Here is a 25,736-nt window from a genome sequence, read left to right as displayed (position 1 = left end):
AGCCAAAGGATTGAAGTTAAGGATTATAGCTGAGCATTTTGGTTTAGTGCTAGGGATCTGGAGTGTCTCTGGTAAAAATGATCTATCTTGGAGAAAACTGTTTCTGTAATATGTGTCCAAATTTGGGTGTAACCAGGAAGGAAGCCTCTCTTATGAACCTGAAAATAGGCTGGAGAGCACTAGCCTTCTCAGGAGGCCACTCCATAGGGCTGGGAAAAAGTGGGCATAACAAGGACTTATAGGATTAACAGGGCGAGAAGATTAGGCAAAAAGATCAGAACCGTGTGCATATATGATGGACTCATTATTCATTCATCTTGAAACAAACAGGGGCCCATGTGTGTTTGGGCAGGCGTACCTGTGTTCACTGTTGCAGCTGCGGTGGGCAGTTGTCCGACTGCAGTGTGGAGTTTTCTATGGCCTCCTGGATGTTCCCATGACTAAAGTGCCAAAGGGAAGGAGTACAGGAGGGGAAGTAGGACAAAGTAGTAGAAAAGCAGCCTACATTATGAGAGAGGCCCACGAACAATGGAAAAAGGAAAATAGAAGAATGAAGAGTCCTTGCGTCTCAATCTTATTGGTGGAAAACTGTAGTGGTTTCAAAAATCATCTGGATCCCCCCAAAATGAGGTATTCAATGAAAGATGCTTGTGAATTCATTGAAAGATATTTAAATAGGGTTAGGGGGCAGGAGCAGATTGAATTACATAACAGTATCAAGGACGGACAGGGAAGGCAGTAATTCCCCAGAAACAGAGCAGTGGGTAGCAGTAAGAAGGACGTGGCCTCGAGAGCACAGCCATTTTAAATGCAAACAATCTAAAAACCTTCAGGGAATGGGATTCTTATCTGAAGAAATTAACAAACATTAAAATAAGAAAACTTTGTGCTAATGATGCAGTTCTTGATAAGGGCAAGAGGAAAACTATTTTAACTACAGATAAAAATTTAGGGAAATTGGAAACAAAAGGTGAATCAAATGACTCAGATGAAGAAATGACTGCAGTAGCCTTATAGTCTTTACTAGAGTTGAAAATAAATAATTTGAGAGCTTCACATCACACTCCTTAATTATGGCCAATAACTGTCTTTAAGAATTCAATATTTAACTGACATGAGAGTTTGCAGTTTAAAAATAGTGTTATGATCTTACTTAAAAATAAAAGTTGCTTTCTATTTACATTAAGTTGCTAATATAGATAGAATTTGTATTAGTTTGTTTTCAAGAACTATAATAAAGTACCTGAGGCTAGGTTACTTATAAAAAAAGGATGGTTCATGATTTTTGAAGCTGAAAGTCCACAAGTAGGATAGCATTGGCTGTGGCAAGGCCTCTGGCCAATTACTTTATAGTGGATGGTGTAAGGAATGGTGGAAAGGTTCCGTAAACTCAACAAGCCAAAACAACCGTTTACCTGTCTGAGATTTTATTAGCAGGACCATAGGGGCCAGTCACAGAAGAGAAGGNGAGAGAGAGAGAGAGAGAGAGAGAAGAGAGAGGAGAGGGGGAGAAAGAGCGAGAGGGGGAGAATGAGAGAGGGAGAGTAAGAGAGCAAACACCAACAGGGTGTTGATATTTATGGGCTCAACGCAGGATGAGGAGGACCAAGGCGATTGGGCTGTTACTTCTTCATTGGCCAAGAGTTCGTTCCACTTCAGGGATTGGAGGTGCGCCATTCAAAGTTCGTGCCATTGACAGGGATTGGAGGTGATGGTTCCTGCGCCATTCAGTGCGTCATGGACCTGAGCTCCCGGAAGAGAAGTGCTCCGGGCGCCATCTTTACCAACAGATGGCATCACAATCTACGCAGGAGGGCATGAGAGAAGGTGGTGAGATAGAATACCAGACAGAGGGGAGGATCAATAGTGACCTCTCACTAGGGTCATCTTTTTAAAAGTACCACCATTTCTTAACATTGGGGACTAAGAGTTCCATTTCTGAGCCCTTGAGGGACACCTTTAATCCATATCCAAATCATAGCAGAAGTGATCTTCAAAAGACATTCAATCTGACCTTTGTGCAGAGGAAAAACAATATGTGTGAGGACAAAAAAATATTTTGAAATTTTTCTTTATGTGGATTTAGGATTCTCTAATCTCTCCAAATGGGCAAATGATCAGTGACCTGTTTTCTAAATGTCCTGCAGACATTTCTTGAATTGTGATAATACCAAAACTGTTTTATGCTGATTCTTCTCTTAAATATTAAACCTATTTGCTTTCCTTATAAAATAGGGAAGAATTTGATAGCAAATTCATATTCACCAATAAATTGTGCATTATTATTTATTGTCTCCTGAGCCAGAGGTAAAGGACAGAAAAATAAGCAGTTTCCATGGTTATGTTGATCCCCACACTTAATCTGTTTTCTTTTGACAAAGAGAATACATGATTCAGTTTTGCTCTTTTTAATTATATATTGTTTTCTACTTTCTCATTGTGAAAAATGCAAAGTTCCTAAGAGGTTAAATTGACATATAACAATATTTGAAGTGTCATGAAATACTTGGATGTACTAGAGTTTTGTTATTCACGGAAATTGTTAAATGCAAGTATCCTTAAGTATGTCTTTTAAAGAATGTGATGTAAGCATATTTGAGTGTTTTCAAGAAAAGAAAAATAATCGTTAATGGTATATGAAGTTAACTTGATATCAACTGCCTTGTTAACTGTTTATATAAAGTGTTATAACTTTTTTACTTCTGAAAATCAAAAATAAAATTTATTTCAATAAAAAAGAAAAATTGAAATGAAGGCCCCTGCCCATTTTACACTCTCCCTCTAGCCTTCAGTTTGAACTCTTAAGAATTAGTCAAAATTCAAGATGATTATTTCAAAACCTGCCTGCATGGAGGCCCCTCTTCCTCTCATTCTCTGCTGAAAGTGATTTGGGTCATGTATTCATCTCTGGTTGGAGCTGCTTGTCCTTTGAAACCTGTTTACTGGTTGCCTTGAAACCTCAGCTCTCTGAAGGGCTCAAGGAGTATTCTGATATTTGTATGATTTTTGTCTCATTGTTAGATTGAAAGGGAAGTGCTTCACAGCATTCAACATCTTAAAAACATGCTGAGGTTGGTTTTGACTACTAGAAAAAAGCTGCTGTGAACATTTGTGACCAAATCTTTGTGTGGACATAGATTTTCTTTTCTCTCGGGGAAAGGATTGGAATGGTTTTGTTGTCCATCAAGCACATGTTTAACTTTTAAAGAAATTATGAACTCATTTTCCAAAGTGGCTGCATCATTTTACATTCTCAACAGCAGCATGTGATTATTTCAAAACCTGCCCATACTTCCTGTTATCAACCTCTTTTATTTGGCTACTTATTCCATGAGTAGGTGAGTATTCCTTGTATGGTTTGAATTTTCATTTCCCTGATGACTAATAATTTTGAGCATCATCTCATGTGATTATCAGGCACTCATATAACTTTTTTTGCTGAGTATCTGTTAGTAAGTGTCTGTTTATATTTTTTGCCCATATTTGTATTGTGCTGTATTTATTTATTTTGGTGCCAGAGATTGAACCAGGGATGCTTAACCACTGAACCTCATTTCCTGCCTTTTTATATTTTATTTAGAGATAAGGTCTTGCTAAGTTGCTTAGGACTCCCTAAGTTGCTGATGCTGGCTTTGAACTTACTATCCTCCTGCCTCAGCCTCCCAAGCTGCTGGAATTACAGGTGTGGGGGCCATTTTTATTCTTAATGAATTGTAAAAGTTCTTTACATAATATGGACACAAGCTCTTGGTCAAATATAAAATATAAATATTATAAATATTTTCTCCTTTTTTTTTTTTGCAGTTTTGGGGATTGAACCCAGAGACTTGTGCATGCTAGACAAGTGCTCTACTATATCCCACCCTGCATTTTTTTTTTTACTTACTTTATCATTTTCTTGATGGTGTCTTTCAAAGAGTGAAAATCCTTAACTATAAAAGACTAACTTTTTGGTGTTTCTCTTAGTATTCTACTTATTCTACTAAGAAATATGTGCCTATCCCAAAGTCATAAGAATTTTCTCCTATTTTCCTCTCAGTATTTCATATTATTAGCTCTTGTTTAGGATTATCTTTTCTCCATTGATTTTGCTACCAAAACTAATCGACCATGAAAATGTAAGTTTTACTTTACCAAACTTTGTATTCTCTTCCATTGATCTTTTTGCCAAAATTAAACTGAACTCTGGTATTGTGTCTGAAAACTGGAAAACCAAGAAACTCATTTTATAATTCAGTCTAACTCTGAAGGCCTAGAATCTGGGAGATATGGACTGATGTAAATCCTGAAGTCTGAAGGCCTAAAATTTGGGGACTCCAATGTTTAAGGCAGAAAAGCTCAAGAAAAGAGAAATAATTTATTCTTCTTCTGTCTTTTGTTCTATATGGGCTCTCAGTGGATTGAATGGTGCTCACCCACATTGATAAGAACAGAACTTCACTTTGCTCATTAAACTGATTCAAATGTCAACCTCTTCTAGAAACACTTTCATAGACATACTTAGAAATAATGTTTTACCAGCTATCTGAGCATCAGTTAACCTAGTCAAATTGATATATAAAATAAAATTGATCACTGCAAGTTTTAATTAATACTGTTGAATTTGTAGATAAATTTAGGGCAATTTGACATTTAACAATTTTGAATCTTTCAATCTATGAACATAGAATATATTTTTATTTATTTCACTTTATTTTATTTTATTCAGTAATACTTTATAATTTTCAGTATGGAGTTCTCATATGTCATCTTAAATTTATTGAAGGGTATTTTATGTTTTGCTACACTATCATAAGTGAATGATATTTCAAGTTTAATTTTCCTTTTTTTTCCCCTGCAGTTAGAGTAAAAACCATTGATCTGCAATATTAACTTTATATCTTGTACCATTCCTAAGGGTATTAGCTCACACTTGTAATGTTAGTACAATTATAAAATACCTTGGTAATTGTTTCATACAGTTGGTATGAAATCTATATATCATTTCAGGGTGTACTTTAATAATTATTTTATACATTCTTGAAATTATAATTACAGCTACAATGGTGTTTCTTATATTCACTTGGATTTTCTATATAAACAATCATACCGTATCAAACCAAATCATACCATATCATACCAATCATACCATATCATACCAATCATACCAAATAGAGACAATTTTACTTCTCTGATCTTTTTGCCTTATGATTCTGTTGCAATGGTTAAGAACTATAATAAAATGTTAAATAGATGTTATGAAAAAAATCATACTTGCTCTGTTGCCAAATTGAGGGGAAAATAACTAATATTTTCCACATAAAAGATGATATTAGCTATAGGCCTTTTTTTTCAAATACATCTTATCAAATTGAGAAAATTCCCTAGTGTTGCTGGTTTTCTTATTTAGCATGATTGAATATTGTATTTTGACAAATGCTTTTTCTGCATCTGTTAAAATGACCATATATTTTTTCTCACTTTTCTTCTGTTAGTAAGGTGGATTAAATTGACGGGTTTTTGCTTGTTAAATCATCATTCCCTTGTATTCCTAAGATAAATCATACCAAATTATCATATATTATTCTTTTATGTATTGTAAAAATTTTAAGTATAGATTTTTCTAATACTTTGAGGAATTTTGTGTGTAATTGTTCATAATTATTATTTGTTTGTACTTGTCAGGTTTTGGTGTTAAGGTTCTTTTGGTCTCTCAAAATGCATTACAACAGCTGGAAAGAAAAACATACCAAGTTCAAATATGACAAGAACAGCAAAGACAGTAAAGGAGATCAAGTAGTTTAACTCAAAATGTGAACTAAGGGCCATGCTAGGCATGGCAGTCATTTTGTAAAGTCCACAGCTAGCTAAGCTCCCTGGAAGAAATCAAACCAACACAGCTTTTCTCCACCTTCAAATATCAACAAATAAAACCAGAAGGAATATCTCTGAAATGGGATGTCTCAATAAACTGTCTAAAAGAAAGTAATAGAGGTATTTCTTCTAACTTAAAGTTACTGAAACCACTTCCCCTCACTGTGTGCAAGGTGAGTGGGGTGTAACTGATCTATGCACTCTTGAGAAGTGCTAGCCCTCACTCATGCTCAACACAGCTTCTGCAGGAGATGAAGCAAAGATGGGCCAGCAGATATCTCCCCGCATTATGGTGATGGATTAAATGCCTACGATGCCCATGAAGGGGAGCAGACGCCCCTGATTTGTGTCTGCAGACAGTGAATGCTAAGATGCAGGTGGATCAACAAACCCTCTGTCCCAGGCAGCAATGGAGAATGGCATTTGTGATTCATAATCATGGGCATTAAGAGCTCAGATGCAGGTGGGCCAATTGATTCTCTTTCCCAGTCATAGGGATGGTACCCAGTGATGGATATCAGCCTGGACAGAGGTTTCTTGCTTCAAACAGTTGATTGAAAGCCTACAACCAGGTGGTACTGGGAAGCCATTAGGTGCTTGGATAGCATCACTCCAGGAAGTCCCAGTGGAGGGAAGTGGGTGCTAGTTATTCACAACCACAGTGGGAGTTCAGATGCAGGTGAATCAACTGACAATATCCTAGCCACAGGGATAGTACCCCAGTGATTTACATCAGTAAGGGGGATGCTTCTGCACCATAAACCACCCATAGAGAGCCCAAAATCACAGTATCTATGCTTATAGATAACCACCAACCTCTATGCCATTTTAAAGAAGAGCCTGTGGAAAGGAGCAAGTGCATAGCAACCTGCAGCAGTTAGAGCAATAACACTGAGTTCTGCATCCTGTATTCCTGCTCTCAATTGAAACAGCCTGTATATGCAACACAGAATCATTGGAGCATGCAGTCTCAAGCCCCTGACCTGACAAGAATCAACTGATGAGAAATCCATAGCAACCAGGAAGTAACTCCTGTGCACCAGCACCTCTAAGAGGATACAAAGCTAAAAGAGTGATGAGCATATACTAAAAATCCAAATACTCATGAAATCCAAACCAGGGAGATGCAATAAGAATTTTTTTTTCTGCTTTGGCATAGATTACTATAAGTAGCTCTAATGTCAATTTTGATCATACATATATTACTCTTCATTTTGATTCAACAGTTGTTCCCCTAGTATGTGATATTGTACCTTCAACCTATCTGACTGAATTTCTTCTACTATTTTAAAACATTAATTGGACATTCTTTGTTTTCTACCTCAGGTTTATGCTTGCTCCTCTTAGCCTCCTTTGTCCCTCTTACACTATCTGCTACCACCTCAAGTCCTCCCCATCCATCTTTTTTCTTATTTTTACCTTATTGTGTATTATTCTTTGCTATCTTTTCTTCTTTTGCCCAATTTTTCTCTCCTTTCCTTTTCTGTCCCTATATATTGTAATAGAAATTTTATTATCTTTAATAACTAATTTTCCCCCTCTTTCAGAACATGACTATAATTATATACCTACATTTGAGAAACTGTGAAGAACACCATTGACAAGTTTTGTTTTTCCTAAGGTTGTTTAATATGTGGCTTCTCTCTGAAGTGGTTATAGTACATGGGGTTTAAAGTCTTGTCTCAAAATGGTACTGATACTAGTAATAGCAGAGTTCACATGTATCAATACCTGGATATTTGTCCAGCCCAATAATCTTCAGATAACAAAGGTCACTAAATAGTCTCTTACATAAAAATAGATATGATAATCATCCCAATAGATGGTAGACATAAAAGCAGTATGAAAAATCAAAGGAACAAACCACCCCAAACAGCCCACAAAACTTCAAAAACTGATGCCATTGACACCAAAGTGGAGAAAATTTTCGAGAAAGAATTTAGAAAGTTCATCATTAAAACATCCAATGAACTAAAAGAAGATATAAGAAATGAACTCAGAGAGAAAATACAGGAAGTAAAAGATCATTTCAATAAAGAGATTCTGAAAAAGAACCAAATGGAAATTCTGGGAGTGAAATACTCAATAAATCAAGTTAAAAATTCAATGGAAGACATCAATGATAGCTTAAACCAAATATAAAAAACATTGGCATAGACAAAGACTCTGAAATACAAACTAAAGGAATGCACAATGTTTTCAATTAAATCATATCAGAAAAATTTCCAAATCTTAGGAATGAGATGAAAATCCAAATGTGAGATTCAAATAGAATGCAAAATAGGCAAGTTGGAAAACAAATTCTCTCCAAGACACATTATAATTAAATGCCCAATATACAGAATAAGGATAGAATTTATGGAATTTTAAAAGTTGCCAGGAAAAATGGCAATTCATATTTAGAAACAAGCCAATTCATATATCAACTGATTTCTCAACCCAGACCCTAAAAGCCAGTAGGGTTGAATTCATATATTAGTATATACCAATGAGATAAAATGACTGCCAACCAAGGTTACTATACCCAGCAAAGCTATCCTTCAGAATTTAAGATGAAATAAAACCCACTAAGTCCATTCTATAAAACATAGTCAGTGAAATATTTCATGAAGAAGAAATAAAAAATAACATTTGAATAAAGTTGTATGATAAATCAATTAAGAATGAAAAAAAAAAACAAGTTTTTATTTTAACCTTTACTTCTCCTTTTTTGGATGTTCTTCCTTCCTTGACAAATACCCAAATTTCTGACCTATATATTTTTCCTTTGCTTTAAAAAACTTTTAAAAATATTTCTTGTAAGGCAGAGCTACTAGTGACAAATGTCCTCCATTCTTGTTTGAGAAAAATCTCTATTTCTCTTTCTTTGAAGGATGATTTCATAGAGTACAGATTCGTAGAATTTATTTTCTCTCAATAGATCAATATTTCACTCCACTCTTTTCATGCTTGCATGCTTTTGAGGAGAAGTTGGATGTAATTTTTATCTTTACTTCTTTATAGGTAAGGTGTTTTGTTCCTCTGGCTTCCATAATAATATTTTCTTTATCTTTGACTTTCTCCAATTTGGATATGATATGCCTATTGGTAGTTTTTACTTTTTGTTTTGCTTTTACATTTACCCTGCTTGGTTTTCTGTGATCTTCCTGGATCTTTGTTTTGGTGTTCGATATCAATTTAGGGGAAATTATCAGTCATTCTTGTTTTGAATATTTTTTCTATTTCTTTTTGTCTTTCATTATTAAAGAAGTCCCATGAAGTAGTTCCTTTCATCCAGCACATCTTTTCTGGCTATTCCCATTTACATGTATTTACATTGTTAATAGTTTTCTCATAGTTTTGGGATATACTGTTACATTTTTCTTTCATTCTTTCCTTCTCCCTGCTTTTCAGGTTTTGGAAGTTTGTATTTAGATATACTTAAACTCAGGCATTCTTTCCTCAGCCCTGTCTAGTATACTAATAAGATAATCAAAGACATTGTTCATTTCTGTTACACTAATTTTTATGTCTAACATTTATTTTTGATTCTATAGAATTTCCATCTTTCTGATCTTATTGCCTATCTGTTCATGAATACTATTTCATCCCTTATAGCCCTTAGCATATTAATCATATCTATTTAAATTCCATATCTGATAATTATAACATCCTTGCCATATCTAAGGCTAATTTTTACACCTTGCTCTGTGTCTACATACCGTGTTTTTTGTTTATGTTTTTTTCTGGGTTTTTATTTTTATTTTTTAAATTTTTGCCTTTTAGTATGCCTTATGATTTTTTCTAGAAAGCCAGACAAAATGTATTGAGCAAAAGGAACCACTTCAATAGAAATTTAATAATGTGGTATCAAGTTGTGTGTGGGGGGGAGGGAAAATATTCTATACTTCTTTGACAAGTTCTCCGTTTTCTGAGCCTGTGCCTCTACACTGTTAATTTCACACATGTTTCTCAATCTAGACTCCTCTCTTAGGTGGGCCAGAAATGCTAAAGTGAATTGAAGTGGATTCTTTTCCTTACAAGAATACATGGAGCTGAAATTGGTATTTCCCTCCCTTCCTTCTCTGCTGAGAATTATTTTCTTTTCCCTGTTATGAGGGTATTTTCCTTTGCCTCTTTGGATATAATTATAATAGCTTACTTAGGTCCCTCCTGATAAATTCAACATCTGGGGTATTTTGCAGTTTGCATGTACCTATTACATTTTATGGGTTACATTGCCTTGTGTGTTGTTTTTGCTATTGTTAAAACATTTTGGATCATACCCTAAACATTATGAATGTGATATTTTGGAGACTCTGGACTTTGCAATGTTTATCCAAATAATGTTGATTATTTTGTCTTAATAGCAGATTTAATTATACTCAAACTAAAAACTTAGTATTACCAGTGAGAGAGGCATCTCAAATTTCAGTTTAGTTCTTTCAGCCTAGGCCGCAAGCTTCGTTGTGTTTTCCAGAGCAAGACTGGTTCATAGGTCAGCCTGACACTTGGGGATATTTTATAACACTGCTTAGGACTCTCTTTCCTTGGCTTCTCTTTGTGCAGGGATGTTTTTTTTCACCTCCCAGCATCTGTGCATGCCTCCGCTGTATGTTCTGGCTCTTTAGGCAAGAAAGACAAATTTTCCCATTAGTGATTTAGGTGCCCCATACCATGTCACACATTTGTGGCCTTCCCTCAGGATATTTCTTTGAAGACAGAAAACAATGCACTTATATTTTTTCCAAGTATTAATTCTTCTCCAAAGTCTGCTAGCTTTTGTTCATTTTCCAAGCTCTCAGGTAGAATTTATTCTTAGTATTTTATCTGAGTTTATAGATGTTCTTCTGCAGGACTGTTGTTCTGTTAGGAGATTTTACCACCGTAGAAGAAGCAGAGATCATTTTCTTTCAAAATGTTATTAAATAATCCAGGAAATACACATGTGTGGCAGACAAAGGAGTAAGATTTTTTATGTCACAATCATATCAATAATGGTGATTCTCTATGCAAGTAATTAAAAATGGCAAGATTATGAAGGAAATAGAATGCTTTACAAAAGATGTCCAATGAGTGTTCATCTTGATAACTTCATTTGGTTTTCATGCCTATACTTGTAATTCCTCTGGATTGACTTACAAATTGTTTCCAGAGAAAATAAAAAGTTGCAAAAGATGCTGATGCCCTATACAAATTCCCAAATCCAAAATCATCCTTTCTTTATCTGTTCCATTCATGTACACAGAAGACTGGGAGATATGACTTATTAATGCTTCTCAGTAACATCAATAAAATAATAGCCTCTATGGGTGTGCAGTCCCTGCAGATCACACACCTTGGCCGTGTTAATACCTTTAACAACCCACCAGTTGTGAGGTACAGTTTGTTGTTGTTGTTGTTTGTCTCTAATGAATGCTTTTATAAAATAAAATTTAATTTGTATATCATGTCAATCTCAGCTTTCTATATATGTTTATAAATGCTTAATCTCAATTTCTGTGTTAACTGGTAATAAATGGTTTATGAACTGGTACTAGCAATAGTTGCTTACCATAGTGATTGGTTTCAAAAACATATCCTCTATCGGCTTTCATGCCTTATCTGTTTCACAATTTAATTTTCCTACTGGTGTTTTCTGGGGATTGTCTTCCAAATAAACCATTTGTTCTCAAATGCTTGCATCTGGTCTACTTCTAGGAGAATCTAAACTGAGACACGAGAAAACCAGTTAAAGCATCAAATAGGAGTGGTTAGTACTGAGTCAATAAACAAATTAGAAGGTTCTTTTTTACTCAATGAAAAAGAAACTCAAAAACCTTAGATGTTAAACCACTGACTAGAATCTTTGGGCTTGGAAGAAGAAACTAAACACAAACGTGACTCAGACCTATAATTTCATTCCAAAGGGGGAAAATCTGATCTCAGAATTCTAATTATGTGCTGCTACTATTCATCTGATGAAAGGATGCCATTTTCTTTGTGAGTCATGTGATTTGATGATTTCTTTCACAATATCACAGTAAGCCATCAAAACAATAACTATTTTTTCTTTGGCTCAAATAGAGGCTTGTAATTGAACTTAAAATGTTTCTACATTAGTTAAACATAGTCCTTTTTGTCCTAAGATGCACTTTATTATCCTGCTGCTATATTATGATCCTTTAATTTGAAATGGAATGAACTCAAGGTCCAGAGTACAAAAATATAATCTAGTTAGGTTGGAGTTTATAAAGAAAGTGTGCCCAGGATATGTTATTGGAAGAGAAGAATTCTTTTTATTAATGATTTGTATTATATCATGAAACTCAGCAAGACTTTCACATCATGTAATGGAAAGTATATGGCTTTTGAGTTTTAATTCTTATTGCTCTAGCTTGAATTCTGATTTTACCATTTACTAGTAAGTTTTCTGTAGTGGATTTAGTGATTATATCTCTCTCTTAAGACTGTTGAGATTTAAATGAGCTAATGATACATTTGAAAGTATCTGGCTTCAAATGAAAAGCTAAGAAATAAAATATTATTTCAATGCTTATGATTCTTCTTATTCTAGATTGAGCATCTGGTTTCTTTTAAAGGTCATACTTAATATGTTTTGATTATCTAGACACAGTGGTGGCCATCCAACATGACTTGCTGTTTTTATATAAACACTAATGGAATTATAAAAAGAAGGAGCCAATAAGCTCTTAGAAAGGGCAACCTGGCTCTGAGACCAGAGTCCAACTGTTCCTGCTCAAGATGTTTGGAATGCAGTTAAAAGAGCTCTGCCAAGCATTACCTGAATTCTGCCTCTCTCATGTCTCTTGGTGGTCATTCTATTTCTCTTGATCTTTGGACCACATGTCCTCAACTATCTGGTCTTTTTCATGAGTAAAAAGGCTTGAGGCCATCAATCTTTGGATGGTCATTTCTAAAGGATATGAACAACTGGGGATATGGTTTGGTGATACTCAAACATACATAGGATTAACCAGGAAAGGATTTTGCTCTTTCTAACTGGGGATATGACAATGCAGACACCCAGCAGGAGGTAGCAACAGGAGATGGACTATTTCCTCTCAAGAGCCCTCCAGAAGGAGGAGCAAACAGTGGAGGGATTTGTCATCATTCCAAACCTTGAAATTCTGATAGTTCGCTGTTCAATCAGCTCTGGTTGCTTACAGATGCCACTTGCTTGCAAAAGTTAGAGCTGGATGTTGATGACCACACACCTTCAATTACCACGGAGCTATCACCTGCTGAGGGGACCTTCAGACAGCCTCAATCTGGGTTGGGTGGCAACATGCATACCACACCCCGTCATCATAACACAGTCTTAATAAAAACCCAGACTCCAGGCCTGCTAGGGCAGAAGGTGCCTTGAGAACATGAGTTTCTCTTCTCCATTCACTGGTCATTGAATTTCTTGCCTGCTCTCAAAAATAAACAAAAACAATAACAACAACAACAAAAGAACTTCAATGGAGGGCTCTACTCTTCTTTTTGCGGTTGGAAAAAAGCACGTGGAAGAAAATTTATGTGATACAGAAAATTTATGTGATACACAAATTTATGTGGGGTGGTGGTGGCATAAAGCATAGTATTTTAGGAAAGATGAGAATGGTGTAGTGCTGTTCATCATTGTTCTATCAAATAAAATTTACCTGTCCACCTTCCCCTTTCTTCCTCAAACAAAAAGGATCTCTATTTAAATGGAGCATAGTACATTAGAAAGGAAACTCTCTGGCTTTTGTTGATTGTGCTATGGAATGGAATGAAGTTCAAAAGAAAAAAATAGTTACAGTAATGTCTGCTGCATCTGAGGCCACAAGGACACTCAGTGTAACCATGTCATAAATCATCAAAGACAAATGCTCAGGAGCATCTGTTTCTCTAGGACAGCTTGCCTCATTTAATATGTCTTCTACTGCCATGATAGCAACTCTTTTGTTGTTCCTCTCTTCTTTTATTCAATGGTAATTGTCCTTCTGCCAGACCATTCATCTCTCACAGAGTTGTCTCCCGATGAGGAAATGTGTACAACCAGCTCTGAGTTATGCATTCTTAGACTGGAAACCCCTATGTTTTGGTTCAGTACTGTTCAAAGTTAAAGTGAAGAGAAACCAAAAGCACATAAGAAAAAAAATGGCTGCTGGAAAAGCTGGTTGGATAAAATAATGAATGTTGATGAAAATACCTCTTTTGCTGTACTCCATTAATAAAAAATAAACAATGGAATAGCTCGTTTTGGAGAATAATTATTAGGATATGACAAGAGTGATGTCAAAGGTCATGAGCATGCCAATATTAAGAGCACAAATGTACCATGTCACAATCCTCCTGCTGTCACAATGAAACCTTCATATTATAGTTTGGAGCAAGTTAAAATGAGCAGATGTATTGGTAGCTGAAATCAGTGTCCTAAAAACAATTACAACCTACAGAATTCCTTAGGCTATGACGCCGTGTCCACTGGGACTACTTGTAGCTGTGAGGCTGTACTGAAACTATAAAAGCGTTAGCCCCTCTCAAGTTGGTAGCTAAATCTCCCACCAGGGGTCTATCTATGCTCAAAAGAGATTAATAGATTTAGGTCAGAATTTGAGGGGGAAAATTGAACAAAATACAAAGGCTCAGCCCAAAGGAAAACTATGAGTGAGTAAAAATAGAATAAGTAGCATTAGTATTCTGATTTTTCTTCACACACTACTTAGGAATCCTTCAGGAATAAGACACACAAAGAAACATTCCAATAACACAAGAGATCTTATGTAAGCCTACAGAAAGGAAAAAAAAATTAAAAACTGAGAACAGGAAGCATTACAAGAGGATTAGGTAGGCACCTGGGGCAGCTGGTTAGAAGCCATAGGTATAATAAATATATTCCTGATGAGGTGTGCAGTCAAATCTTTTCCTTGATTTGAGCTACAAAGCAAAACAGATTTCCTTATTGTCATTCATAGCAGTATGTGATATAAAGATATTTTCAGGGCCTAGAACACATGCAGTTTAACCAAGCATCCACTTTGTCTTCTGTAGGACCCATGCAATATAACCAGAGAGCAAAACAATGCTCTGTGGACCTGGTGCATGCAAGTTCCCTTTAAAATTTGTAAAACAGCTCCTGAAATCTTACCTACTTATAGGGTTCCATCCAAATCCTTGTTTCCTGTCCAGATGAGTACACTTAAATTGACAGGCTGTGGAGCTAATGATCACAAGTTAGTACTCACACTCTTAAAGGGCCTTGACCCAACATTATTGAATGCTTTGTCTTGGGTTCCTCTCTCCTCTTTTTAAAAGGATATGCCTGGCCTCATACTCGGAAAGCCCGTGAAAACCCCATCTACACCTTGAGGATAGAAACTGAAGTAAGTATCTCCTCGCCTACTCTAGACATTGGGAATTAAATTCAACATACCAAAAGCTAAAATTGAAAAAGCCCTGCTAGGGTGCCAGATGTGAAAGTGAGCTCTTCAGCACTGCATACCACCAACATCATCTCTATACGTCTAATCACATGCTGTAAGTTTGAATTTGGTTTCTGTTTCTGACAATACAGTAGTTTCCAACTCCATATAGAATTTCCTGTCTTACAAACTCTCTCTATATTTGCACATCCTAGGTAGAATGACATTTACATAGAGGTAAGACTTTAGAGAGGCTCAACTCATGGTTGGTGGTAAGGAAAGAATGCCTGAGTGGCATTTTAAATTCAAAGTCCAGTTATTCTTGGAGCCTTGGTTCCATTACTTTCTGACATATGCAAAGAAGTCAATACTTCTGCATGCCAGATCATTTCATTCCCAACAGGAATTCTCTGTAAGGGACATAGGAACATGAAGTCAGAACACCACAGACTTGTCTCCAATGTCTTAGGTCACACATTATAATTCAGGGAGTTGGTCATGTGTGGCATATTTAGCCAAAATGGGTAATTCCTGCCAGAATACCCAAGTTTTTAATGTTTAAAAAGATCTGGTTCAGGGGCTGAGGTTGTGGCTCAGAAGTAGAGCGCTTGCCTAGCCCGTGCGAGGCCCTGGGTTCGATCCTCAGCACCACATATAAATAAATAAATTAAATAAAGATATTGTGTCCAACTACAAAAAGAAAAAAAAGATCTGGTTCAGTGCCAGTTTTGTCACAAGGTTTGGTAGGAAGCTTCTTTTGAAGCATTTAGGGAAAAAATAGGAAAAAAAAAGAAAGAAAGAAGGAAGGAAAGAAAGAAAGACATACAGCTGTAAGCTCTTTCAATACCAAACATTCATTCATTTATATATTGTCAATTTCTACTCAAAACACCGAATTTAGATGCTATAACGACTAAGTGAAAGATACATCAACCTCCACTATAGACAAGTGATCAAATAATTTAGATGACAATAGGGACAGTAAGCCCCTCCAATACAGAGAAAGTATGACTGTGGTTTCAAAGTACTAACAATTAGAGAAAGACTAATTCTTCCTTTCTTTGGAGATTGGTAGTAAGGGAACCTCAGGAGGGGACAAGAAGAAGTAGGATTTTTTCATTTGATGGTGTTTAAAGAAAACAGTGGGTGTTGGACTTGGATAGATGAATCCACATTCTGATTAAATCATGTTCCAACTATCATTTTAATAAATTGCTTATCCTCCATAAGCTTCAGTTTTTCACATAAAAAATAAAGGTGATAATAGCTATTGCATAGTGTTGGTATCAGGAGTAAGACAGGCAAGGCATAACTGTTAGCGCACATCACATAAATTTTAGCGGAAGTTACCAGACCAGGTATGGAGGAGACCTGAGCAGAAGCCACATGTGAGCCGGATGTGATCAGAGATGCTCAGAGTTGATCTTGAGAATTATGATGAGGTCAAATAAGGGTGATCCTCAGACCTCCAGCTGGAGAGTTTGGGTGTATGAGTAGATAACAACCAAGATCCACAATTATGTGGATAATATAAAGGTCAGGTAAGAGAGCTGAATAATGGTAGCCAACCTTTTCAGACATGTACTATGTGCCAGACACTGTTTTAAGTGCTTTTGCATTTGATGATGCTACCAAGGAAGAGCAGAGAATGAATGGCCTGATCCTGGAGCGGTAAAAGGAGATTGGAGGAACTTATCAGTGAGACAATGAGGAGCTTGATGAACACAAAGGGACTGAGATACAAACGTATGGCAGACACTTGGAGTCCCATGTGGTTGATACCATGTGGCCAAAAACCAGGACTCCTCAAGATGAGAAGCAGAAGTTGTACAGAAGAGGACTTCACTCTGACAACTCCCTTTCTTCCTATTTAAATTCTTCAGCCTCCTCTAGCTTTTTTATGCCTCATTTTGAGCAGCAGTTGGAAAGAAAACAGTTGAATCTCTTGCATTTTTTGAGCAATGTGCACATGTCCCTATGCCCATTGTTACTTCTTTTTCAGTTGGTAATGTTATCCACTCACTCTCCAAAGTGATATAATTGATCTTTTAATTTAATAATTTGCACCAAATCTGGTATAAATTCTATGAAATATATATATGTAGAAAACCCCCAAAGGGCAAAAATCTTCCCCAGAATTCATGTGGGACTTATTGGAAAAACTATTAATCTAAGATGATTTCCAACACCCCAGATTGAAAAATTATTAAAAATTGATAATACAGTTTAGAAAGAGAATAAGAAAAATGTTTCTGAGCTGAGAAACATTCATGGCTTCTCATTCCACAATAACTCTTTTATAGAAAAGTCATAAAGTGCTGAAAATAGAGGTTTGTTCCTGGATATGTGACAGACCCCTCCTAAGTGACAAGATCGGTCATAATTTTAATGAACATTATGACACACCCTTCAATTATCCTTGGATGTGAATGTGATCATGTGAGTTTGCAAAAGCTTGAGAGTGGGTAATTTCACTCAGCATACTCCCACACCTCTATCTACAGTTGTCAAGAATCTAAATGACCTATATCAGATAAAATTAATTTTATGTTTAAAAAAACCTCACCTGCATTTTCAAAACACCTTGGGTTTAAAATCATACTGAGAAAATTACAGAGCACTGCGTAGTAAAATTATGGGATTGAAGTACAGTAATAGAGGAATAGGGAGGGAAAACATGTTGGGATTTAGTGCTGTAGAAGTTAAAACTATCAATGGATGCTCATGTTGTCATGGATATCTGTTGCAATTGAAGATCCAGGAAGCCATTTCATGCAGAAAGATTTAGATTCTACTCAGAACAATTGAAATCATCCAGGCAGATGATGCTTTAAGAAACCAGTAATTGGATTAATGATGGGCCTAAAAATTACTAGTCAGATATCTAAATAATGAAAGTAAATAGATGAGAATTTAGGCAGTCCCAAGTAGGAAAACATAATAATAATAATAATAATAATAATAATAATAATAAACCTTGGTGTATGTGGGAAAGGCACAGGTGAAAAAAAGAATAGTTAGGACTTGTTAGATGTTCTGATAACTAATAGGCTGTTCAGTAAAGGAGAAAAATAAGAAAATCAACAATGAACATTCTTTACAGTATTAATTACATTATTGAGTTTTAGTTGTTAATATATTTTTTTCTGCATTAGACTATGACCCTCTTTAGAAGGGAACTCACCGTATCAGTCATTACCACCTCAGCTCCTGGTTTGCTCCCCAATATTTGGTAAATGGTTATAATATCTACTATTTATTTAAAAATGGACTGAGGTACAGTAGCAAACATATAGCTCATTTTATACAATCTTCTCCATATTATGGGTATCACTACTTTTCAGGAGATGCCATTTGAATCTCAGAGACTTTAATTTATCAATGGTCATACAGCTTGGAAGAAGTCAAATGAGAATTCAAACACAGGTTTTATTGGCCTAAAACCTCATGGTCTTTACAATATAGTCCAATGAACAAATAAAATAGAAGTTACTTAAAAGTGAACTGGGAAAGTTAAACTGATCAGTATAGTACCATCATCATCATCCTCAGGCTTAGTACTGACAGGGAACACAACATCCCTTAGATTTCCTTTATCTTGTCACATAGATAAAGACATCAAACTGCAAGAGGAAAGGCAGTTTGGTTTCTAAGCTCTCAATTTATGTATTAGACACTCAAGTCTGACTCCTAAGAATCACTCTCTTGCTCAGAATCAGCTTGTAAAATATCTTAGTTTTTATAAGAAGGATTGTGTCCGTCAGCTTTTGTGACAGTGACCAAAATACCCCAAAATAACAACTTGAAGGAGGAAAGGTTTATTTGGGCTCATTGTTTCAGAGGCTTCAGTCCGTGGTCATCTGACTCCAGCGCTCTGGGCCCGAGTTGGGGCAAAACATCATGGTGGAAGTGTGTGGGGCAGAGGAAAGCTTCTCAGCTTATGTCAGCCTGAAAACAGGGAGGGGTGGGGGAGAGGGAGAAAGAGAGAAGAGAGATATGAAGGGGTCAGGGACAGGTTATAGTCCTCAAGAACACACTCCCAGTTACTCACTTCCTCCAATTCGGCCCCACTTCCCTACAGTTCCAACCATCTCCTAGAAGTCCATTCAAATTATGAATCCATTGAATGGTTAGAGCCTTCTTGATCCAATCATTTCCTAAAAGTCCCACCTCTGACCATTGCTACACTGGGGACCAAGTCTTCAAATTTGAAATTTTATGGAACATTCTAGCTCCAAACCATAACAAGGACTATAAAGCAAAGGCTTCTGAGAAGAAAAATAAGATCATGTGGAAGCCAGCTGCCTGCCATACAAAGCACAATCAAAGAACAAACATAAAGAGGAATGGTCTTCCCATGGAAACAACAACAACTTAAAGCATGCTTTATTGCTGGTTTTGCTTATTTAAATATGCTATTAAAACCAAACCTTATCATGTTCTATTAAAGTCAGTTGGTTTCCTCCTACTTATTTATATAGAATCTTTCCCAGAATGATGTGGCAAACGTATAGTGTGTTTTTCTGATTAAAAAGACATAAAATTACTTTTAAAATAATTCCAAGGCAATCCATGTGATCCTTCTAGGGAAGTGGTGGTGTTTTTCTCATGTTAGAAACTTTGGGGTCCCCCAGATAATTGTCCACTCTCCAATCCTTTCCTGTTTGACAAGGGTGCGTGAAGGTAAGACTCATAAACCCATGTAGAGAGTCGATGTGGAGTTGGCTGATGACAGATCCTGTGTTAGCCTCGGACTATAGATTGCTCTCTACTGTCTTTGCACGTTCCTCAACTAAAACAAAACTGTTTGAAGAAGGCTTCTTAGGAGGAATAAAATATCTCTAAGAAGAAAATGTCTCCTGCAGGCTTAAGGGCACTGGGAAGTTAATGATTGATTAAGGTTCCAATATCTTGGCTATTATGGTACTCACAGCTCTCTGCTCTTGGATAAATCAACAGAACCCATGATGAATGAATATGTTTCTGGGATTTTCATACTCTGCCCTCTCTGGCTTTACCCTTGCCTACCCTTCTCCACACACTAGGTTCTCCCCAGAGCTCTAGACTGGGCTTCTGGGAATGGTACCTGGGAGGACTCAATAATTTTCCTCAAAGGAACCTCAGTTAAATAGGATGAACCCAACAGAGCTTTTAGGGAATGGGTACGCTCCCTCTTCTAGCAAGACAGTTTCCTGTCACTGCTCAAAAATGATCTTACCAACCTTGCATTTCATAGAACACATCTCAATGAAATGCAGTAAGTCCTCATTGGAGGATAATTTGCCATGGAAGGGATATGCTAGAGACAAGGCTACCCAAGTTAACACTTGACAAGGCTTGGAGATTGGTGATTTATGACAGTTGGAAGCAAAGAGAGAGGTGCTAAAGGGAAAAAAGAAAACTCTCAAGGTGATTCTGTAAGTTCCACCCTTATTGAATTCTGGCCATTTTTCATAAGCTGTGTGACATTCTGGTCTTTGTGCCATTTCATTTGTTGGGATTTCAGAAACTTCTTTAAACAATAAGGTAGTCAATATCATTTGAAATGATGGAGAAACATATATACAAAGTTAAGAGTTTTTATACATTGGCATAGAAACAAAAATATTTGATTTATATTTAAAGGTTAAAATTAACATTAAAAATTTTAAAGGATCACAATTTCTTTAGAGTTCAGATTTTATGGTTAAGGAATAGAGGGTGGAAGTGCAGTAACTTTTGCTCTTTCCAGGAGAAAAGTAGAATCACACAGATGTCCAAGGGGAAGCTCTTTGAACATGGAGCTTCTGCCTCATCTTTCCACAGGTTTAGCTTTGGCTTCTATGGAGCTTAAATACTGACTAGGACAAATAGAGCTGGAACAATTAAATAATTACAGTGGCTGCAAGCTCTCCAGAGAAAAGGCAAGATGTTAGGCATCAACAGACACTGAATCAGAAGAAAGGCCGCTTTCTCTGAAATTATAAGGTGCATCCTGTTTATTGTCATCCTGTCCCAGCTAAGACTCCAACTAATCTCAGAGAAAAAGCAAAATGAATGCCACTTATGGTCACCAGGCCCAGACAGAGCTTCATAAGAACAAGGAAGAAAGCCATTTCATGGACAAATTAAAGCTGCTATCTATAGCCTCTGAAGAGGCTTCTCTTACAGATACTCCTGTGCTCTTCTCTAGAGTTCATTTCAATCTTTACTGCTATTATCATTATTGTTGTTCTTTGCCAAGAAATCTGGAGAGTTTTAAAGTCATTCTGGACTGAAGTTAAGGATCTATTTTATTTCAAGTTTTTCCTTACTTTTCTTATGTAATATTTTTGCTTCAGAAAGGTGTTAAGTGGTAAATAAAGCAGAAAAATTATTAGAATTTTAGTTATTTGTTATTTTAAATGAGCATCAACTTTAAAAGCCCAGAGTAACAATTGTCAATTGTGATAACTAGACTGTTGGCATTAGAACAATCTGGGGGCTATTATGTTTTATAACAGCTTTACTGATATATAAGTCATACACCATACATTTCACCCAAATAAAGTCCACAATTCAATGATTGTTGGTATATTCACAGAATTACTATCAACACATCAATATTAGAACATTTTTATTATCCCCAAAAGAGAGCTATCCCCACCACGATTCACTCCCCATTTCCCTCCAACTTCCTCAGGTCAAGGTAGCAACTAATATTCTGTCTTATGTACTTATTTAGGATATGTTATATAAATTTTTTATACATTTTATATAAATGGGATCATAAATATGTAGTCTTATATAACTAGTTAGCATGATGTTTTCAAGGTTTATTTATATTGTAGGATGTATCAGTATTTCATTTTTTTTATTACTAGTATCCTATTGTATTGTTACATTGCATTGTATTTATCTATCAGTTGATGGACAATTGTATTTTTTGTTTATAAATTTTTATTTTTTTTTTAGTTATACATGACAGTAGAATCCATTTTGATATAATTATATAAGCATTGAATATATATTGTTCTAATTCAGACCCCGGTACATCCATCCACCACCTACTCCCTTCCCTCTATTGATATTTCTGTCAGTTACCCATAGTTGCTTTATTTTTTAAATTAATTTTAAAAATTAATTTAAAAAATAATTAAATTTAAAAATTAATTTAAAAAATCATGGAGATACATGATGTTTTCCCATTGGCCATCATGAAGAATGTTTCCATGAACATTTGCATACAAAGTTTCCTTGTGGACATTTGTCTTCAGTTGCCTTGGATATATACATAGGGATGAAATTACTGTTAAGCTGATATATGGGTGATATATGTGTCTACTGTTCTTCAGAGTTCTGTTGCATACAGTGATTGCGATGCTCTATAAGCATGGAATTTTGTCTGATGCTTCATGTGTGGGAGCCCAGTGCAACTCAAAGCAAATACAAGGTTAAGCACTGTGACTTTGTAAATGGGGGTGTTGACAACCCACAGAAGCCGTGCCTTCTGTTAAATCCAGAGTTCTCTGTGAACAAGGAAAGAAGCCAATTGCCTTCTAAGAAGCATAAATAACTAAGAAACCTTATCGCTCCTCTCCTGTTTGTGTGATATCCTGTTTTCCCCAATTACTTATGCTTAAAATTTATATAGAAGGAAGGGAAGTTAGAACAACTCATAGTTTATTAACTTTTTTAGTATTTTCTCACTCATCAATAAGCTAATTGTAGAGACTCTTGGTTGAATGTGTGCTTATTAATTAGTAAAAGAAAACCAACCAACAAACTGCCCAAACAGCTATGTTAGTATTATGCAACATTTCCGTTGTTCTGGTAAGAATCAAATGCATATGCATGTAATAGCTATGAGTAAGAATTACATATTTTTGATGTTTTACATGATTTAAATATTCTCATATTTGCATTTAAAATTGTCATTGCATGAAAAGTAAAATTGCTCCTAGTTTAAAATCTTAATCTTTCTTTACTTTGAAAGCCATTAAGTGTCAAATAAACACTGTGGTGGGTGGAATTCTAAGCTGGCCCCATGACCTGTTGTACCCAACATAATTCCCTCCCCCTGAGTGCAGCAGGATCTGTGACCTGCTTCTAATCAGTGTAATATGGCAAAGGTGAACTCATGTCACCCCCATGATTAGTTTATATATATGTGTGTGTGTGTGTGTGTGTGTGTGTGTGTGTGTGTATGCACAGTCCTGCTAGCATGCTCTAGAGATAAACCCTATTGGCCTTGGAGAAGTAAGATGTTATGATGGAAGAAAGCTGGACTTTAGCATGCCAAGAGCTATCAGCCCTCCACCTGCAACTAGTGACATGGTCCTTGTTATAAGCCAGTCCTTTGAGCAAATCTATCTTCTATCAAAGTGTGTGTGTGTGTGTGTGTGTGTGTGTGTGTGTATGTGTTAAAACCTCATTTTAGAGCTTCTTTCCTAGGACCACATTGGAACCAACCCCCTTAGCTTAGTTTCCAGAGGGAATTTTACCTGAATATTTACTTGAGAGTCCTCTTAGGAATAGTGAAGGATTGGGGATTGACCAGAAGGAGAAGTTTAAAAGTAGTTTGATGGTGAAAGTAGATTCAGACACAACCATGGGAAAATATGGTGCTAGAATAATCCTTTCCACTTGTCCTGAGCCTACACCAAGGATCAGACCTTTGTGGTTCTACCTAGACCAAATCGATGGATGTGGGATATCTCTGGAGTGTGAGTCTAAGCTTAAGTAAAGTGAATCTCTTTGACTGGGGGTAGCTCTTGGAGGAGAACTCAGCTGGGTGTTGTTAGCAGCTATTATTCCTGGTTAGCTGCGAGAATAAGATAGTCAGCTCTTGAGGGGGTATCTGGCTCATGCATTTTATCTATAACTCGAGCATGTGTAAATTGTAATGGGAGTGCCTGAAACACTACATATATAGCAGTTATATGGCAAGTATGGTTTTCCTAAAGCACGGCTGCACTACAGAATCAGTTAATTCTAATGTGTGCATCATAACAATGATGAGCTTTGCAAGGGGCTTCAGAGTAGGTGCTCTTATAAAAAGAGCACGTCAGTGGTTTTCTTAAGGACACAGCAATGATACAAAGATCGTCAACAAAATCATCTAAAAATGGCTTCAGAGTACTCTTGTAGAAGAAAAACATCAATCTAATCAAGTTGAATGAAGACAAGAATCATTGTGGCAGCTACCTGACACATCTACAATGAGCAGAGAATGTTGAGTGAATAGCATGAGGGTTGTTTTGAGAATAAATTTCTGGTGGTATTAATGCATTAATAGATTTATATTGGACATACTTGCCATTACAATATTCAAGATTTACTTTCTATCAAAGTGTGTGTGTGTGTGTGTGTGTGTATATATATATGTGTGTAAAGCAAAATTTTATAGTACTTATACAGGAGGGACAGCATTAACCTGTTGTGGTCATTACATGCTTTCTAAATTCACATTAGTGATATTGTATTTAACAAGCAAGTGATATAAAGAGAAAATGTTAATTTATATTGCTGTATAAATAATGGTGTCTGTGGAAATAATTCTAAAACAGAAATGAAGAGTCAACTCAATGTCAATGTCTAATAGATTATGATGGATTAATAAAATAAATGTGTCTATTGCATTAATTGTTCATTTATTAACATAAATTATTGGAAACCAGAAAAACAGGAGGGAATCAAAGAACTTAAAAACAGCATACTACAGGGATGCAGCCATATCAATGTTTATAGCAGCACAATTCACAATAGCTAAATTATGGAACCAACCTAGATGCCCTTCAGTAGATGAATGGATAGGGAAACTTTGGTGTATTTACACAATGGAACATTACGGAACATTAAAAGAGAATAAAATCATGGCATTTGCAGGTAAATGGATGAAGTTGGAGAATATAATACTAAGTGAAGCAAGCCAATCCCAAAAAACCAAAGGCCAAATGTTTTTTTTTGATATGAGGGTGCTGACTCATAAAGGTGATGGGGGGAGAACATGGGAGGAATGAGGAACTTTAGATAGGGCCAAAGAGAGGGAAGTAAAAGGAGGGGGTAAAGGGATAGGAATGATGGTGGGATGAGTTAGACATCGTTACCCTAAGTCCATTTATGGAGACATGAATGGTGTGAAAATAATTTGTGTACAATCAGTGACTTGAAAAATTGTGCTCTATATGTGTAATATAAAATGAATTGCATTCTTCCAGCATGTATAACAAATTAGAATAAATAAATAATTTAATAAAAAAATCCAGAAGGGAATCAAAAAGTCTCAAATGATTGGTTGGCAGGAAAAAAAAAGAAATAGGTGCAAAGGAAAGGAGAAAGAGAATTAGCTCATTATTGACAAATTCTACTTGAGTTTTGTATGCAGCACTTTTTGGCAAGAAAACTCTATCTTCTCTTTGCCCCCATAGGTTTATAACATCCGGCAGATGTTTTTTTTAGAGAGAAAGATCCCTGTCTTCATCTATTTGTGCTGCTATAACAAAATACCACAGACTGGGTGTTTTAATCAGCTTTTTTTGCTGCTGTGAT

At 36.0% G+C, this 25,736-nt stretch overlaps 1 pseudogene; it reads left to right on the top strand.

Moving 5' to 3' along the window:
• The first annotated feature begins 436 nt into the window (after window positions 1–436).
• LOC107148211 lies at window positions 437–1,821 on the top strand (annotated as a pseudogene).
• The last annotated feature ends 23,915 nt before the right edge of the window (window positions 1,822–25,736 follow it).

This window comes from Marmota marmota, unplaced genomic scaffold (genome assembly GCF_001458135.2).
Source record: "Marmota marmota marmota unplaced genomic scaffold, marMar, whole genome shotgun sequence".
NCBI classification, from domain to species: domain Eukaryota; kingdom Metazoa; phylum Chordata; class Mammalia; order Rodentia; family Sciuridae; genus Marmota; species Marmota marmota.
Note: the sequence above shows the minus strand (reverse complement) of the source record. Positions and strands in the feature narration are given on the sequence as shown.